The following is a 19,709-nucleotide window of genomic DNA, read 5'->3' on the forward strand; positions in this document are numbered from 1 at the left end:
AGTAGTCACCAACAATGTGTATTTTTTAACATTATTTTATTATTCTGTGTCTTGGTTTTTCATTGGGAATTATGTTTGGATCATTGTAATAATGTTTTTAAGTCATTGAAATCGTTTTTACGCGCGTTTCAGACGTTTAATTTCTGACGAGGACGCATCACAGAACGTCTGAAACGCGCGTAAAAACGATTTCAATGACTTAAAAACATTATTACAATGATCCAAACATAATTCCCAATGAAAAACCAAGACACGGAATAATAAAATAATGTTAAAAAATACACATTATTGGTGACTACTCCCTTATTTAAATATATATATATATATATATATATATATATATATATATATATATATATATATATATATATATATATATATATATAAACATGTCTTAGTTATCTGTGTTTCTGACTATAAAACGCGCTGACGGTCTCCGGTTGTGTTTTTTTTTCGAAGCTGTCTTTAATCTGTTGTGTTGATCATGTGACCGGCTCAAAAGCATATTTTCATTTGTAAGATTTCATCGTCATCTGATTTGTGAGGAAATCGAAATACAAGTATTTGAATTTGTTCGAACATGTTTTTCCTCGCATATACACACCTACATGTACGCACGCACATACGCGCACATACGCACACACACGCACGCATATATACATCCTCATACACACACACATGTACACACACATACGCGCACAAGTACGCGCACATGGGAAACGTCACTTCCCCTAAAAGGAATTCTAGACATGCGCAGTCAGAACACTCACCCCGATATAAAAGTCCACAACACTATTCAATTACCCCTTTCTTCCCTTTTGCCTGGTTTCGTCAACCAGGCAAGTTCGGCGTCCATAGCTCTTGGTTTGAAGACTTTTCCACATGGATGACAGCTATCATGAACGCACGGTTTTGCTGAGGCAAACACTCCCTTTCTATTTTCCTTTCTATGTGCGGGACGGCCATTTCTCGTCCTCGACTTCGTCCCTTTCTTTTCCACGCATGTAGTCGTCAACGCCTGAATGAACACGTGTTACACCTAAACCATTTAATTTTGACAGAAAATAAACGACATGTCTATTTTATCAAGCAATTGAGTTTTGTTTCCTTCATTCCATTCGTTTCATTGTTTTATTTTGTAACGGGATTATGATTTATATGTCCTAGTCCTCTACAAATTTCAACCCGAGAAAAACTACATATAACTACTTAAGTACTTTTCCATGAGGCCGTCGCTCGTTGCTGTTCTAATAAGGAAAAGGAAGGAGAAAAAAAGAAGGGAAAGAAAGAACAGAGTAAGAGAAAACAAAACAGATGAAAAACGAAGTCAGTTAATGTATAATCTGAACGTGTACGACTGTTATTAAACCTGGTCTCTATTTATATAAAGTTAAGTATGTGCATATCTTTATATATTTGTATGAAAAGACAAAACTGTCGCCATTAAGAAAACAACACTACAGCTTTATTTTTTTAATTTTATTGAAACAAAAATCAATTCAGGTAACTTGATTATGTAGTAGAGCTGACATCTATTCAATGTAGCCCATTCAATCTCAATCACTGCCTTGATAGCGGTCCGGAACTATAAGCATGCCTTTTCCATACGCGCCAGCAGAAGCATGCCGAATACTCGGTGAATGGTGGCGATCAGGCTGGCTTTGGTGTCATGTGAGACCATGTTGGTGATGTTCTCTATGTATGACCAAACAAAGTAGTCCAGCGAGTTCAGGTCGAGGAAGGAAGGGGGGTCAGTGAGAGAAGGGTACAAAGTCGTAGCACTCCTTCTGAAGCCAAGCTTGGATTTCTTTGGACTTGTGGACCGGTACCTGATTGCACCAAGGGATCACCACACTCTTCAACATATCCAGATACACTTTGGTGTTGACTTTCAAGCCGACTTCAGAAATGTGAGGTGGCATGATGTGGCCCTCACTTGAAACCACACCAAAGACCATAACCGTGGTCGGAAACTTTGTTTTTATCACCCTGGGCACGCCCCTATTATTTGTGGCAATCCAGTGATTTATTTTGAGGGTGCTTGCAATGGGGTTGTTGTCATAACTTGAATCGGTAGAGAGCATGAGTTGTACAGCGGCACATCTCTGATCTTGCTTGTTGAGCATTGTGTCACTGCACAGATATGATAGAACACATCTATCGCTCTTGAGATTTGTACACAACCGGTTAACTAGTAGATGGTATGCAACAAAAAGAAACGGTTTTTATCAAACGGAAATGGAATCATGTTGCCTTGACTAGAGCGACAATTTTATCGCTTCACCTTGTAGAGAATTCACTCCAAAACTAATTAGCTTACGATTATGGATTTTGGAACTCAGTTGATAAGCATAAAGGGTTGTAATGTTGGCCATATTGAGTTTAATTTTTTTGTGTGCAAACGGGGTGATAAGAATGCTAAATACCTTCATAAAATTGAGATATCTTCAAATTTTATGATTTTTTTGCAATAAGTATTAAACATGGATAAATAAATATTGTCCAAATTTTCAGTGTCTTTGGGATATTTGAACGAATTTTAGAGTATAATATAGGAAAAAACTCCCATTTGTAAATTCAAATATTTCAGATTTGCATTAAATTTGATCCATAATCATTAAACACAAATTATGAACGATTTGCTGAATTCAATTTTTTTAAAATGCTTTGAACCTTAAATTTGAGACATTTTCTAATATCAGAATCATGTAATGGATTTTAACGGTGGTCTAGTGGTTAACGACATGAACAGACGACCTGAGTGTCTCAAGTTTGAATTCAATTTGTTTCTACAAAAATCACTTTCCCTTAGGATGTTGGCAACCTTCATCTAGTCCCTCCTGTAATCCCGGGTGTCTTTCTAAAAAGAATTCTGACTAGAAAAACATCGGGGAAACCAATGCCAACAATAGAATCTTCAGATTCAGATGATGAGGGTGACGATCATGATCATGATCATGACCATTTAAAGTGGTTCAAAACTGTTCTATACGGGGAAATTAATCTTCTCCACCTTGGGACAGGTACTGACAACATTCAGATATTAGATAATATCGTATAATTTTCCAGGTGTTCCTGAAGATAAAAATGTAGTTTTCTTCTTCTTTGAAGAAACTGCACAGAATATATGAATAGCTAATAACGTAAAAGCCATTTGTATGCTAATTGTTGCTTCAGAAAGAAATAAGATTCACCGAGAATCAGGCATGTTTTTCAATTTCTGTGAAAACAATACAAATTAAATTATCTTTAAAATGCCTTCGGGTTTCACTATACATCAACTTCAACATTAACATTTTTTTCAATTAAGATCGTTTCATTATGTAATTGAAAATATAATATACTAGCAAGGCCCGTGGAAATTCCATGGAATGAGAAATATATTTGATTAACAAATATGTTTTAATAAAGCTGATTTTTTTTTTTTTTTTTGGATAGAGCAAAAAATTACCTTTTGGGACAAGAAAAATAACACGCAGCAAATATGGATGAATGGAATATGAATGGAGTTTATTAACATTTCTATGAAAACAGTGTTCATTGTATTATAAATATAGAACCAGCCCAAATGAGATAAAATAATAAGTATTGATAAATACTCACAAAGTAATATTGTGCTACATAGTTCAATACAAATAATAAAATCATATTGTAAGTAACAATACATGTTATTTTTTTTTAAGTTTCTTTGTATTTGCGAAAGAAATAATTTATAAGCATGATATTAAGTTTCATGTAACTAGTTTTAAGTATTGTTATGTAATTCTTCACCTCAAAATTTTCAATAATTTTTACATAAGTAAGAAAAAACATTTTCAGAATCAATTTGAGGCATGGCGGAAAAAGTAAACTATTTTCTTTGATCAATAAGATTTTTTTAATCAGGACACGTGAAAACAAATTTGTATGCATTAAAAAAAGTTCATAAGAAGATATAAAAGTTGAAATAACAAATATGGTTTCAAGCATTTACAGTAGTAAATCAGTTAGAAGTTGTTTTCTGTGACCTGTAAAATCTCGTTACCATTTATCTTGCTAATAATGGAGGACATGTGACAACTTAAATGTGAATAAAACCTTTAAAAACAGTTTTTTTTCTACTTTTAATCTTTTTACAGATTATTCCAAATACAAATAAAACTATAATTTTTAAGATGCACACGAATTTTATAGACACCCTGCACATATATATATATATATATATATATATATATATATATATATATATATATATATATATATATATACTCGTTCAAGCAGCCGCCAATAGCGTAATGGTTAGGAGCCTTGACTGCCGTACAAACGGTCGGGTTTCAATCATGGCTTGAGGTGGTTGCCTGTCTAGCCGCACTGATGAGCTGTGAAACAGCGAAACAGTACTGTATGTGGATGACTATAGTGCTCCTCACCTTGAGTTGAGCATATTGAGAAGTGAAACACGAATTACCATTAGCATATAAGCGACGCTCTTTGTGTAAACAAATCGAGCGGAGGTATTTCGAACGATATCAAAACATCGTTAAACTCACTACTCGTTCAAGCAGCCACCAATAGCGTAATGGTTAGGAGCCTTGACTGCCGTACAAACGGTCGGGTTTCAATCATGGCTTGAGGTAGTTGCCTGTCTAGCCGCACTGATGAGCTGTGAAACAGCGAAACAGTACTGTATGTGGATGACTATAGTGCTCCTCACCTTGAGTTGAGCATATTGAGAAGTGAAACACGAATTACCATTAGCATATAAGCGACGCTCTTTGTGTAAACAAATCGAGCGGAGGTATTTCGAACGATATCAAAACATCGTTAAACTCACTACTCGTTCAAGCAGCCGCCAATAGCGTAATGGTTAGGAGCCTTGACTGCCGTACAAACGGTCGGGTTTCAATCATGGCTTGAGGTAGTTGCTTGTCTAGCCGCACTGATGAGCTGTGAAACAGCGAAACAGTACTGTATGTGGATGACTATAGTGCTCCTCACCTTGAGTTGAGCATATTGAGAAGTGAAACACGAATTACCATTAGCATATAAGCGACGCTCTTTGTGTAAACAAATCGAGCGGAGGTATTTCGAACGATATCAAAACATCGTTAAACTCACTACTCGTTCAAGCAGCCGCCAATAGCGTAATGGTTAGGAGCCTTGACTGCCGTACAAACGGTCGGGTTTCAATCATGGCTTGAGGTAGTTGCCTGTCTAGCCGCACTGATGAGCTGTGAAACAGCGAAACAGTACTGTATGTGGATGACTATAGTGCTCCTCACCTTGAGTTGAGCATATTGAGAAGTGAAACACGAATTACCATTAGCATATAAGCGACGCTCTTTGTGTAAACAAATCGAGCGGAGGTATTTCGAACGATATCAAAACATCGTTAAACTCACTACTCGTTCAAGCAGCCGCCAATAGCGTAATGGTTAGGAGCCTTGACTGCCGTACAAACGGTCGGGTTTCAATCATGGCTTGAGGTAGTTGCTTGTCTAGCCGCACTGATGAGCTGTGAAACAGCGAAACAGTACTGTATGTGGATGACTATATATATATATATATATATATATATATATGATATTTTTAAATAAATAGTAACAATTACTTTTATGCCTATAGACACTAGTGTTTTATTCTTACACAATCATCAGTAAAGTAAGTTATAATTACAGTTCGTCGGGAGATTCAAATCCACTCACAAATCACCGTTTTCTCCGTAGGTTAACATTTTTCCCCTAGTCCATCGGCAAGTAACGAATGGAAGAAAATTAAGTACCTATAAACGCTTCTCTCTCTCTCCCTCTTTCCCTCTCTGTCTGTCTGTCTGTCTGTCTGTCTCTCTCTCTCTCTCTCTCTCTCTCTCTCTCTCTCTCTCTCTCTGCATATATATATATATATATTAGTGATGGGACGATTCCAAAATTTTTCCCGATTCTGATCCAATTACCGATTCCGTTCTAAATTTCCGATTCCGATTCGATTCCCGGTTCCATTTCAATTCTTTTAATATTTATAAATATTTAATTAGAGACTTGTTTTGTTTTTATTTTTGTTTTTTCGTTTTTTTTTTTTGTTGTTTTTTTCGTAAATTTTCAAATTATTAACATAAATCCCCGGGTAATTTCCGGGTATATTTATTCTCAAATGTTTTCCTTGTAATGTATTGCAAATTGAAAGACAACAAAAGGTATATTATGATTTTTAACAAAGCAAAATTGTATCAGTTCGTCGTTAGTATACAACATGCTACTTGAAAGTTTTCATAAACAACTGAAAATAGTCGACGATTGGTAGGTAAAATTAGAAAACGATATAAAAACAAAATATTAACAACACCCACCCCCTCATCGTTACGAACGAATTTCTAAATAATAATGTTACTATTTAGAAAACCAGTTTTAACATGGAGAGGGCGTTAGGCTTTGTGAACTATTATGTGCCTTCCTTCTATGAATGTTTAAATTTTATTTTAATTATACAAATTTGGTGAGTTATTAAATTGATTTGCTTTGCTGTAAAAAAAAAAAAAAAAGAAAAAAACGAGATGCAAAAAATTACACAGGGGACTCATTCATATGTAATATGCTGATGTTGGTATTTATGGTGAAAATAGAGATGTTCTAATATTATTGTAACTCTTGTTAAAACTGCAAAAGTATTTATCTTAGCTAGAAAGGTCTCTCGGTCTTAGCTAGAAAAGTCGTTAAGTACGCTTAACTATGATATTTTAATTCTTGCAGATTTCGTATATATTATTACAGAGTTAATATTGTATCGATTTTTATATATTATAAAGTTGCGATTTCAAAAATAAAAAATATATCCATATGACTTGGGTGCATCAGCTTGAGTTCCTTCAACTATAATCGAAACCAAAACTACAATTTTTGGAGAATTCTTGATGAAAATTATTTATTTAAAAAAAAATGGATCACTGGTGTTCCATCAGCTATAATCGAAATCGAAACCAAAACTTATGAAGAATTAGTGGTAAAATCATTTATAAAAAATGAATTAAAAAAAAAAAATAGTCCCCGGAAAACTTGTACCCGGAATACTCGTACTCGGAAAACTCGTCCCTTTTTGTTAGGTAGGAAAACTGGTCCCTTATTGAATAAATATCGATTAAAAATACATTTTCTGGCCGTTCTTGAAGGAGATATTGTTTTTTTAAAGATACTATACTCCCCATAATATTTTTAAAAAATATTTTTACTTGTTTACTATTGTTTTAAATAAATTAAATTAATTTTTCTAGGTGTTCGTTTTCTACCTAGCTTTGTAATTTTTTGGTGGTTCAACTTATTTTAAAGAGTTTATTTAGTTTAAAAAAAAAATTTTGAAGTAATGTCGAATGTTACTTTTGAACAAAAAAATTGTCCGACATGAGTGGATCACGTCTCTGGAGTCTCGATAATCGCTCAAAAATAGAAAATTAAAGAAAATACTTATGTAGATATACTTTTAAAACAAGCCGCCTCCCTGCAAAAGAAAATAAATTTGTATATTTTTAGGTAATATCCAAAATCACTGCTCAGAAAAAAATCAAGCTCCGGAAATGGATATGATTGATTATGTAACGAAACCGAACGGAAGACACGAAAAACGAAACCATATATTTATTTTAAAAAAATTATTTTAGTTTTTAAACATTTCGTGTTATTTACGAAACAAACAAGCAAAAGAAAATACTTCTTGTATTATCAAATAATAAAATAAATATTTTATTTAGAAAAATTTATTTAGATTTAACATTTTTTGTATTCACGAAACAACTTGTACTTACTTGTACTTGAAACGACATTCACCCTGGAGGAGTTGAGTCGGCTTCATGAAGATGCACATCTCGTACCACGAAACAACAAAAGGCTCTTGTGCAGTATGCGGACGACGGCCATCTTTTCTTGGTGCGTTTAACTAAACTGTCGCCAGGTGGCGTTTCTCGGTCAAAAAACATTTAAATTAATTATTTGTTGTCGACCCTTCAAAATTGCTTTGATCCAAAAAAAATGTTTCATTTAAATTATTTATTTGTTAAAAAAAAAAAAAAAAACGCTATTTTACTTTATTAAAATCTAATGTTTTTATTACAAAATTATTTTATTAAAATTATATTTTCTTACGCAGACTTTTCAATAAATGTTTTTACAATTTTATATTGATACATTTTTATACAATGTTTTGGTTTTCAAATATTTTTCTGTTCGGAAAAAATCTTGTTTGTTACTTATTTGCTGCGTTATTTGACCAAGAAGAAATTGAAGTTATCGCCCCTAACAATAGCCGCCGTCTACATACTGCAGAAGTGTTCCCAAAATGACTTTTAAACGATACCCCCTCCCATGTTAAGAATGGCTTTCGACATAATAACGTTATTATTTCAGTGCGGTACCAAAAATACATAAGTACCGTGTTTTCTTTTTTGTTTTTTCCGTAATAACACACAAATTCTTTAAACTAAATTAATTCCTCTAAATAAAATATTTGCTTTCTTTGATAATACGTAAGACTTTTATTTTTATGTAATAATAGCACAAAAAGTGTTAAAACTGAAGTATTTTTTTAATAAATATATTGTTTCGTTTTTCGTGTTTTGACTCCGTGATTAAGTTTATTTTTTTAAAACAAGAGTTAAAAATAACTTTTTTAAAAAATATTATGGGGGTGCATAGTCGCCTTTAAAAACAATATCTCCTCCAAGAACAATCATAAAATGTGTCTTCAATCAATATTTATTCAAAAAAGGACCAATTTTCCTACCTAGCAAAAAGGAATGAGTTTTCCGGGTACGAGTTTTCCGGACACCAAAAGATAGATGACTTAGGTGCATGAACTATAATTTAAACCGAAATCAAAAATTATGAAGAATCCTTGGTAAAATTATTTATAATAAAATAAATGACTTGAGTGCTATTAGCTATAATCGAGATCAAAACCAAAACTTATGAAAAATTCTTTGTAAAATTATTTATTATAAGAAATGGGAATCCATAATTAAACACACAAAATGAATAACACACATGCTATCTTATTAATAGATAGTATTGTTAAAAGTCATAAAAATCACGCTCCTTTCCTACTACTAACCCTAAGTACGGGTGGCAATACGAAAAAAATATCAATTATATGTGATTTTATGATTTTGCTCATCGGCCTTAGAATTAGTGGTTAAAATTACTTAACTGCTTAAAAAGTTATAATGTACCGAAATTGAATATTTAAAATAACGTTTCAGTGTGCTCACACATACTCGCCTAAAAAAGTAGAATCTCATATATTTGGGATATTTTAAATGTAAATGAAAGTTTTTTTCAAGTTAACAAACTTCTCAATGTTTGCTCTTCCAAAGTTTTGATAAACTTGTGAGATTTTCATCTATATTTTCACTTGTTCCCAAACCAAACAAAATATAAGAAAACATGAAATATTTCAAAGGATGTGGTGATCCGACGAAACCAGCACCAGAAAAAAAAAATGACAAGTATATTAAATCTTTGATATTAAAGTGGAAGTCTCTAATAGACCCCATATGGCCATTAATCAAATAGTTGCGAAAATCTTTTTAAAATCTGTGATAATACAAACAAATTAAATTATGTTTGGAGAGTCTGAGGATTTCCTTGGGTCCAAAAAGGTGCCATAAAACTTTAATTATTTCAGAAGAAGCCAATGACAACCATCCCAATGTACAGCTGCTGCCAACGAAATTCACCCCCACCCCGTCCAGAGCATTTAAAACTTGTTAATAATCATATGAACTCCCTCTGATGAGGGCACATAGACATTTTAGCGAATAGATGCGAAACGATTACAAAGGCAATGGGCAAGTTATAAATAACCAATAAATAAAATAAATTAAACTCTGCTAAAATCTGTAAATGAGATTTATAACTCATTCTGTTGCCCTTCTCAGTCTTATGTTGTAAAGGAACAACTTCTAATAAAAAAAACAATTTGTGCTTGTTTCATTTTTTTATTATAAAATTTTAAAGAATCGGTTTGGAATCGGTAATTAGACTATAATTTTCCCGATTCCGATACCCCAAAATGTTCTGATTTTTCCGATTCCCGATTCCGATTAATCGTCCCAACACTAATATATATATATACTAGCATTTCAGCCCGGCGTTGCCCGGGTGTTTGGAGGTGCGTGTTGAGCAATAAAACAAAAAAAGTGGTAGTAGGAAGGCAGGCTTGAACCCGTACCACGAAGGATAAAAAGAATGGGGAAAAAACATGACGTCTTTGCTGTTACGACCACCGCCAAACCGGAGGTGAGGTAGGTTTAAATTAAGGCTAGACAATCGAAAAGAGGGATGACTTTTGAAAATATCGGCGAAAAAAGCGATCCCTCCCTGTTGAAAAGTGCCTAGTTGAGGATAAAGAAATTAATGTTTTTGCCAACTTTTTGGTATTTGTCGTCTGAAGGGTCAAGCTTCAAAACGATACTGATCTTGTGAAAATCTGCCGCCTCTGTCGAAATTTTTAGGCAGACATGCAAACATACATACATACATTTATATATTGGTAGCTCAAATTTTCGACCCAAACCAATGAAAAAGCTTGCCCTATCTCTGAATACCCTTTATGTAAAATTTCAAATGTTTAGATCAGAAATTGTCTGAGTAATTTGGTAGAGACCGCAGAGGTTAAATTTTTTTAAACTTTGACCCCTATTATGACACCTTAACATTTATTGTTTTAGGCTCAAATCAAGTTATTAAGTTAGATCCATGTCCAAGGAATCTATATCTAAAATTTCAAGTGCTTATACCCAAAATTATCGAAGGAGTTTGGTAGAGTTCTCAAAGGTCAAATCGTTGAACTTTGACCCCTTAATGGCAAAATTTCTAGCCGAAAACGAATTACAAAGATTTTCCCAAATTTCCGTAACCTGTATATCAAATTTCAAGTCTGTATACTGAAAATTGACCGAGTTATTGTGTAGGGAAATGTACACAGACACACAGACACAGACAGAGAAACACGTTCACTTTTATAGATATATAGATATACTAGCATTTCAATTTTCTTTTTATTATTTATTTCTTCTTAATTGTTTCTTTTTTCTTCTAATCAGTATTCCTTTCCTACCCGACATCAAGGTTGATGCTCGAGTTTCCCCGGACAATGCCACAGGGAAGTTCTCTAGAGCTGTCATAAACTCTTTCTGTCTCTCCCTCTTTAAAATTGTAGATCTTAGGACCAAGGTCGCATAGAAATCCAATTGTTTTCAAACCGAGAACTTGTTAATTCTCAAAATTAAAAAAAAAAAAGTGTGTCAAAAACATCTGCTTTCTAAGGTTGAATATACAGAGAGAGAGAGAGAGAGAGAGAGAGAGAGAGAGAGAGAGAGAGAGAGAGAGAGAAAGAGAAAGAGAGAGAGAGAGTTTACGCTTTTCAGTCGTCTGACTCCATTTAGTTGGATGTAAACAATATTCTTGGTTTTACATCAGAACATCGCATTCCTATAGAAATGTCCTCATACACACGTGACATAAAAACCAATTTTTTTTTTTTACATATTATTGGCAACACTTACCAAGATATAAATCGTGTATAGGATATTAATACGTGGGGCGTCCAATAAGTAATGCCCCTAACCCACTTATAATTATCTGATCTAGCTGAATTTTTATGTGCAATGATTTATATCTCTATGTGTTATGTGGCAAATTAGAGCTCTGAACTAATCGTGGTTTTTTATCTACAAATGTTTGAACTGAGTTAGGCGTGAAATGGCGCCTGTTAAGTGTCGCACAGTGATGCAATTTTTGTATTTGAAAGGACGCACACTGTTGGATAATCCATATCTCCGGGAATGACATCAAAATAAAAGTCGATCAGAAGTTTGGATGCGGAGACTCAGGGATGACGTCAAAGAGGTAAAAATGTGGAACGTAGAATCCCTGGAAATTGGGTCAATAAGTGCTCCACGTTGACATCTATGATTTTCTGGATACGTTTAACAACGTTTGCAGATACTGCCTGTAGAGCTTCTCTGGTGATTCTCCTGATAGTGTTGGTAATGTTCTCCTTTGGTCGGTTTAGATTGTGAGGATTATTTGTTTTAAAGTCCCCTAGAGATGAAAATCACACGATGACAAGTTCGGGAAACCTGGTGGCCATAACCCTTTGCTTATTGTTCTCTCTTCTGCAAACGTGTCATCAATTCGTGTCAGTGACTTTGTTGGCAAAAAGAATTGCATTTTGTCTTGTGGTCTCAGTTGGTCGTAAAAGAAAGATTAGAGAGATCAGGCTACTTTTAAGTGGGCCTTTTATACATTTTATTTTTCGATGGCCTACTATCTGTTGCTAAGAACACTGGAAAAACAGTGGTTGGATCATTCTATCACTTAAAAAAGTAACTAATGTATACCCATTAACCCTTATCTTCGAGTGGCCTCCGGGCGTTGATAAGTGGTGATTCCTGTGTAAAAAAAAAAAAAGTACCTGACTGCTGACATCGTCCTCTGCGTGTATAAGAGCCAGTTACGCTCTAAGATCAAATACTGCTGTCATATCTGAGGAAATGCTGCTCAAAGCTGTTTTTTCTTCTTGTATTGCAAAAGTACAAAACTTCAGAACTTTCAGAACCTAGTGAGACTGGAAAGGGATATATTTGTTTGAAATATACGAGTGGTCTTATCTATAGTAATTGAGTAATACAATCTACTAAATCGCCTTAATGAACACTTGGTTATATGCTTAAGCTTAAAGCTATCAGCGTATCTTACGACATGCCTCATAGGCTGCCATACTCGGCCATATTTATGGCTTACACCAACCAATCATATTCTTGCGTGGAAGAACCCGAATGTATTCATATACCTTATATGATCTTTATTTCTTCGTGTTACAGGAAAAGGGCTGTCCCCTTTCCATGTAAATAAGAAGAACATTAGATAAGTGAAAATGAGATTAGGATAAGCCGAGACTCGAACCTTGTAAGCAAGGTTAAGAAATAGAATGTTAGAAATCGGAATGTTAAAAAGGTCTATTGCTAAATTCTATTAAGAAGTAGTTAGATATTGTTTATATCATAAAAAGAATTGATTGTTCATTCTTTTATAAAACTGTCAGTTAGAGAGCTATATGCTCATTCCGTTAAATCCAAAATAGCTGATCAGTGGCTTGGTTCCCACCAGTTTTGGCAAATAACAAATAGGATCCTGAACAGAAGCGTGCGATCTATCCCAACCATTATCAATGCACCAGAGCATCAGACAAAGCCAAACTATTTGCCAAGAACTTTGCAGCTAATTCTACCCTATGCAACAAAGGCCATCAATTTCCTCCTATAACACACAACATGCTAGGTAACATACAAATATCTGTGCGTGAGGTCACCAAGCTAATCAAGAACCTTGATTCCAGTAAAGCAACTGGCTCTGACGGCATCCTAATTATAGTGTTAAAAAAGCTTCAACCAGAACTTGCCCCCATATTTACAAAACTGTTTAAGCGTTGCCTTAAGGAGAAGTGCTTCCCAACATTCTGAAAAACCTCATCAGTATGCCCTGTATTTAAGAATTCAGGTGATAAGTCATCTCCCTCTCAGTACAGACCAGTAAGTCTCCTGTGTGTCATGAGTAAGCTGCTGGAATTCATATTAAATAGAGAAGTAGTCAACCACCTCAGCAGAAATAACCTTCTTAATGACACACAATATGGTTTCCGTTCTGCAAGATCTACAGCAAATGTGCTAATGGTTATATCTCATAGGATTAGCGAATCTCTCAACAAAGGCTTCCTTTCTAGGGCAATTGCTCTTGACATATCAAAGGCCTTCGATAAGGTATGGCATAAAGGCCAACTTAACAAGATTTCCAGCTACGGTATAACTGGAAATGTTTTCTCAATTATTAAATCATTTCTTTTTTGAGAGGCTCACAAGAGTAGTGGTTGACGGACAAAATTCAGAGGCCTGCAGTATTAATGCTGGAGTCCCTCAGGGGTCCATCCTGGGCTCAACTCTCTTCCTGATCTACATCAATGATCTCCCAAAACACATACTTAAATATTTCGCTGACATCTATGCTGATGACACGACCATCTACAGCAACACATTAAAGGCTGTAAATGACAAAGGTCTCTCTGGTTCTCTCTCTTCTGATCTCGAGCGTGTGGTACAATGGGGAAAGAGGTGGCTGGTTACCTTTAATGCATCTAAAACCAAGCTCCTATTTTTACATCAACGCTCTGATCCCCATCTGGTATCAATTGAAATAGATGACTCTCATCTAGGGAGGCCCCATGTTTTGACAAGCTTCTGGGTTTGACCTTTACTCCTGATATGAAATGGAACACGGACATCAAGTCTGTTACTGGAAAAATAGTGGGATCCTTCTACCGCTCCAGAAGATATCTCACTACTGATGCAATTCTTTATCTATATAAAAGCCAAGTACGTTCAAGAATGGAATACTGCTGCCATATCTGGGCAGGAGCTGCTAAAAACAACCTATCCTGCCTTGACAGAGTACAAAATAGACTTCGTAGCTTAGTGGGGGATGCCTTTTACTTTTTTCTGCAACGTCTCTCTCACAGAAAAGATGTTTCCTGCCTTTCTTTGTTTTATCGTTATTTCCATGGCCGGTACTCGTCTGAGCTCCAATCTCTGGTCTCCTCTCGGCAATCTTTCATGATAAACACCCATCTAGCTTAAACCACTGTCAATAATTTTCCTCACTCTTTATCTGTGCCTAAATCAAAACGTAGATTCCATGAACAAAGCTTCTTTCTTAGAACTGCATGCCTGTTTCCCTCCTGACTTCAACATGGATGTCTTTAAGTCCAACATAAACAAATTCCTGACAAACCTCCCCCTTAAGTAATGACACTTTATCAAATCTCCAATACTAATGAATACTGCAACATTATCCCATTGAATACTCTACACAAAATAACCCTTATCCCCGAGTGGCCTTTTGGCCTTGATAAGTGGTGACCTTTAAGTAAAAAAAAAATAGAAAGAATGAACAATACAAATTAAAAATAGCTTGTTGAAAAAAATAGGTTAGATTATAAAAAATAAGTTAGGAGAGGATTCTTTGTTTGTAGAAGTGTGTTTTGGACAAACATGCATCGCCACGTGAATTGGTCGCGTTTGGAAAACACACTTCTGATGTCATAGGAAACGGGGGGGGCTCAATATAGGAGCTAGAATTAGTCAGATCAGAGCAAAAGAGCTTGCAGTCAGTCTGCTAGTCAGTGAGAGAGAGAGTTGAGATTCAGCCAGTTGGCAGTCAGTGGTCAGCTGACCCTTTGGAAGCGAAGGAGAGAACATTAAACTACGTATACATCAAATTTGAATTCCTGACGTCATCATCATTCGATCGGTCCAATGAATAAAGAATCATCTTTGTGTTTTTGTAAAACTGTTGTCGTGTGTCATCTTTCAACACTTAAAAGGTAATGTGTTAATCATCTCGTAATGAACATTGTGTAACACAAGATTATGTATCTCCCCTCCTCTGTGTTAAGAACTTGTATACATCTCCAGTCAGTATCTATATGAAGCCCCAAGCATCCCAGAACTGTAATGTATAAATGTCTTCTCTCTCTCTCTCTCTCTCTCTCTCTCTCTCTCTCTCTCTCTCTCTCTCTCTCTCTCTCTCTCTCTCTCTCTCTCTCATCACTATCATTATATTCGTTATATGTATTGTCTCAATATTAATCCCGTCATCTTTAATATAGGTCCCCTGCTATACAACATTCGATTTTTATATCATGAATAAAATAAATGAAAGGAAAACATCATCTTATCATAAACAAAAAAATCATATTATTGCAAAAATCAAAAACGTCATCACGATAAATACCACTAATAGATACATTGTAAACTTTTAATGTACAAAGTTGTCTTATCTTGTTATTCCAATTGCATCCCATGACAGACAAAATGACGGACTTCACACTTAAAAAATAACCCTTACCCATCCTTTACAGTGATCCTTCTCACTCCAAAAAAGATGGCATCAATTCAAACCTCACACTCCCGCTAATGCTTTAAGAAACTTTGATAATCGCCAAATGCAAAATGTTACGACAAAGATTTATTCGCACGTCACCCAAATTTTAAGAAAATAAGTTAAATAATTAATTAGTTAAGATAATATTAATATCTCTCTCGCCCATGTGAGTCAATTCTCTCCAAAAATAAAACCTTTGATCAACTCTCAGCGAATGCCTCTTTGTGTCCTTTCTAGATGAAAAGAAGTTTTATTTCTATAGCAATCACTAGAAAAAAAAAACTGTAACAATGAAGAGAAATGGCGGCGTCAGTTAACGTTGAAATATGTAACACGCATGCATATGCATAACGAACATTTGGGACTCCATAGAAAAGAAGTGATAAAAGACTAAGGTATAAATACCACGTATGAAGAATTTTTTGATATTGAAAATATTACATTTGCTAGGTGCTCATTTGCAGTATATCATTGGACAATGATAAATTTTTGACATTCAGAACTAAAACTTGGTGGGTAAAGGTATAACTGGGCTGTACTTGTACCCAATATGGTTGGATTACAGTGTTAGATATTGGGGATCCTACATCAGTAGTGATTAAGTTAACTAATGTGAATTTTAACAAGGGTCACTCTTAGTGCCTACCACGATAATCCCGACGAGCAAATAGAATTGTACTCAGAGACAGGTGAAGTGAAGTTGATGTGGGAAAAGCAAAGATTTAATACGGTAGATAACACAGTCGAACGATATGAGGATATGTCGTGACGTCATAGTGTCGAGTGAGAGAAATAAAGGTTCCCATTTCTGTTCTCTCTCGGGAAGCTATAAAAACAATACATGGCCAAATGATGTAGAAATTGATAATCTCAGCGAATGATACTTCCATGCACGTCACTCCTTTTCTAAGTTAGTAAGTTAAGAAATTAAGATCGAAATAACTACAAGATAACTTCAGTCTCTTTCTCTCTTCTAAGCCGATTCTCTTCAATAAAACCTTAGAGAAACTCAGCGAACATCTCTTTTATCTTTATTGCATGAGAAGTTTTATTCGTCTAAGTAAAACCATCGAAACGATCAACAATCGCTAGATGAAAAACAGTTACAATGAAGAGAATAAAAAGACTTCGTATAAACACGTGAATGTATTTATAAACAAGATCTTTTCATTAATTCGTTGTTTGCTTATCGGTAAAACCCTTAAAACAGAATTGTAAATGTTATTAACGATTCTATGAGTAGTATTTGTTTCAGAAAAGGGAGGTATATATATATATATATATATATATATATATATATATATATATATATATATATATATATATATATATACTAGCAGTTCCGACCGGCTTTTGCTCGGGCTCTATGTACTGTTCATAACTTTATGTGCATATGTATATATTAAAAAGTGTGAATACGTACGGTAATGGCTTTCTATATAATATTCTTCCTTAACTGCCATAGAGAAAAGTTGGTAGAGACCGCAAACGTCAATTTTTTTTAACGTTGATCCCAATTTTGACCCCTTAAAATTTATTGTTTGGGGCTCAAATTAAATTAAAATGCTTGACCCATATCCACGTAATCTAAATCTAAAATTTCAAGTGTTTAGACCCAAAATTGGCGGAGGAGTTTGGTCTGCAAAGATCAACTCTGTAAACTTTGACCTCTTGGCAGCCAAATTTTCGTCCAAAAACTGATTTAAAAGCTTGTTGCATGTCTAGATACCCTTTATGTAAAATTTCAAATGTTTAGACGCAAAATTGGCTTAATAATTTGCTAGAGACCACAAAGGTAAAATATTTTGAACTTTGGCCCCTTGGAAGCCAAATTTTCAGCAAAAAACAATTAAAATTCTTGACCTATGTCTACATACACTTTATGTAAAATTTCAAATGTTTAGACCAAAAAGTAATTTGGTAGAGACCGCAGAGGTCAATTTTTTTAAAATTTGATCCCAATTATGACCCCTTAGCATTTACTGTTTTGGGCTTAATCAAATTAGAAGGTTAGATCCTTGTCCAAGTAACCTATATCTAAAATTTCAAGTGTTTAGACCCAAAATTGGCAGAGGAGTTTTGTAGAAGTTCTCAAAGGACAAATTGTTAAACTTTTACCCCTTAGCAGCCAAATTTCTGGCCGAAAACCGATTTAAAAGATTTTCCCAAATCTCAATACCCCGTATGTCAAATCTCGAGTCTGTAAACTAAAAATTGACAGAGTTATTTGGTAGGGAAGTATACACACATAAACAGACAGACTCACAGACATTTTCACATTAATGACTGGAACTTGGTAGGCAAGTCAGGCATGGACTGACGCTTATTCATAATAAATATGGTCAGATTGCAGAAAGGACTGTTAATTTTGTTAACGATTCTAGCAGTGTCATTTTTAATGGGTCAACTTTTGGAAGTTTTTTTTTTTTTTTTGAGTGGGGAGAAGGTCACCCATATCATCATATTCGTTTTAAAGTCCGTTTTACAAGCCGGCATGTATTGAGACATAGATAACCAGCAAAGAAAATGGTGAATAGCGAAGAATTGGAATTGGTCGTCGTTAATGAAGGAATTGTCTAGTGAATCGAAGCAGAAAATACAAATCTCTCTATGATGCATGAGCAAAGGAGAAATGACAAAAAGACAAGAGGATTTTTTTTTCTCTTCTTCATTGATGGTTTATTATGGACCCAACTGTCGTCAATAAGATTGGCCATTTGTTTCATAAAGATGGAGCTTTAATGTTAACCTGAATCAAGAATCTATTAGAATAATTTGATAGTTATGGTCCAATACAAGACAATATGTTTTTATATGTACGAGAAATGATATGCGACCAGATGGGGAATTATTATTGCTAGTAAATACAGTAACGTATTCTATGTGGTTGAAGCCAGCCATCAAATTATTCCAATAGATTTTTAGGTGACTTTTCAGAATAGCCAACAAAGCAAAAAAGACATGAAAAAATAAATATGCAAGAAATAAATGTTACCAACGGCAAGCTAAGTTACTCTTCTACTTATCTGGATATGTTTTTTTGTGTGTTTTAATTTGTTTTAAAGTGTGTTTTTTTTCTAAAGATAATGTAGTGTAAAGCTTATCACATGAGAATGGAAAACAAAATGGTGGTCTTATTACAACAATAGTGAAGTTTCAGTAATCGTTCAAAAATCTAAAATGAAACAAAATGCAGCGGGAACATTTCATTTTCGCACGATTGGTGATGTGATGTATTAGACATGTTTCTGTCGTTTTTTGTTTAATTTTCGATTTCTGAGCGAATATGTCGAATTTGTTCGCTATCATTGGTTTGTTATAACATTTCTAAATATTTATCTTGATTTGAACAAAAACAATCATAATAATGAAGAAAAAAATAATTTTAAAAAATCAAAAAACTGTTTGCTTGCTATTAGTTATATGTTATTAAAAAATGCATTTTTGTTCACAAAGCGTATTTTATAATGAGTTTTTATTTATTTTTGATTTGAATCTAATATTTTCTAAAATTTTCATAAAAATTGTCCAATAATTATTCAAGAATATTATTTTCATTTTTCAATTCATTTTTCGTTGAAATTCATTTTTCATTTTTAAATTAATTTCTTATTAAATTAACTTCGTACTGACAGAAATAATATCCTTTTTATTGAAAAAATTGGCCAGTGCTTGCACAAAATTTATGTTCGGCACCTTCCAGTATTTTCCGTAAATCATCTCAACAATTCCAAATGATAGCATGGTCCT

General features: G+C 34.3%; 1 protein-coding gene across 2 annotated transcripts in view; it reads right to left on the bottom strand.

Moving 5' to 3' along the window:
* The window catches only part of LOC145279776 (solute carrier organic anion transporter family member 5A1-like), a 382,142-nt gene that overhangs the window by 14,727 nt on the left and 347,706 nt on the right, over positions 1 to 19,709 (bottom strand). The gene's annotated exons all lie outside the window — the stretch shown is intronic.

This window comes from Euprymna scolopes, chromosome 7, assembly GCF_053919585.1.
Source record: "Euprymna scolopes isolate OS-2025 chromosome 7, ASM5391958v1, whole genome shotgun sequence".
NCBI classification, from domain to species: Eukaryota; Metazoa; Mollusca; class Cephalopoda; order Sepiida; family Sepiolidae; genus Euprymna; species Euprymna scolopes.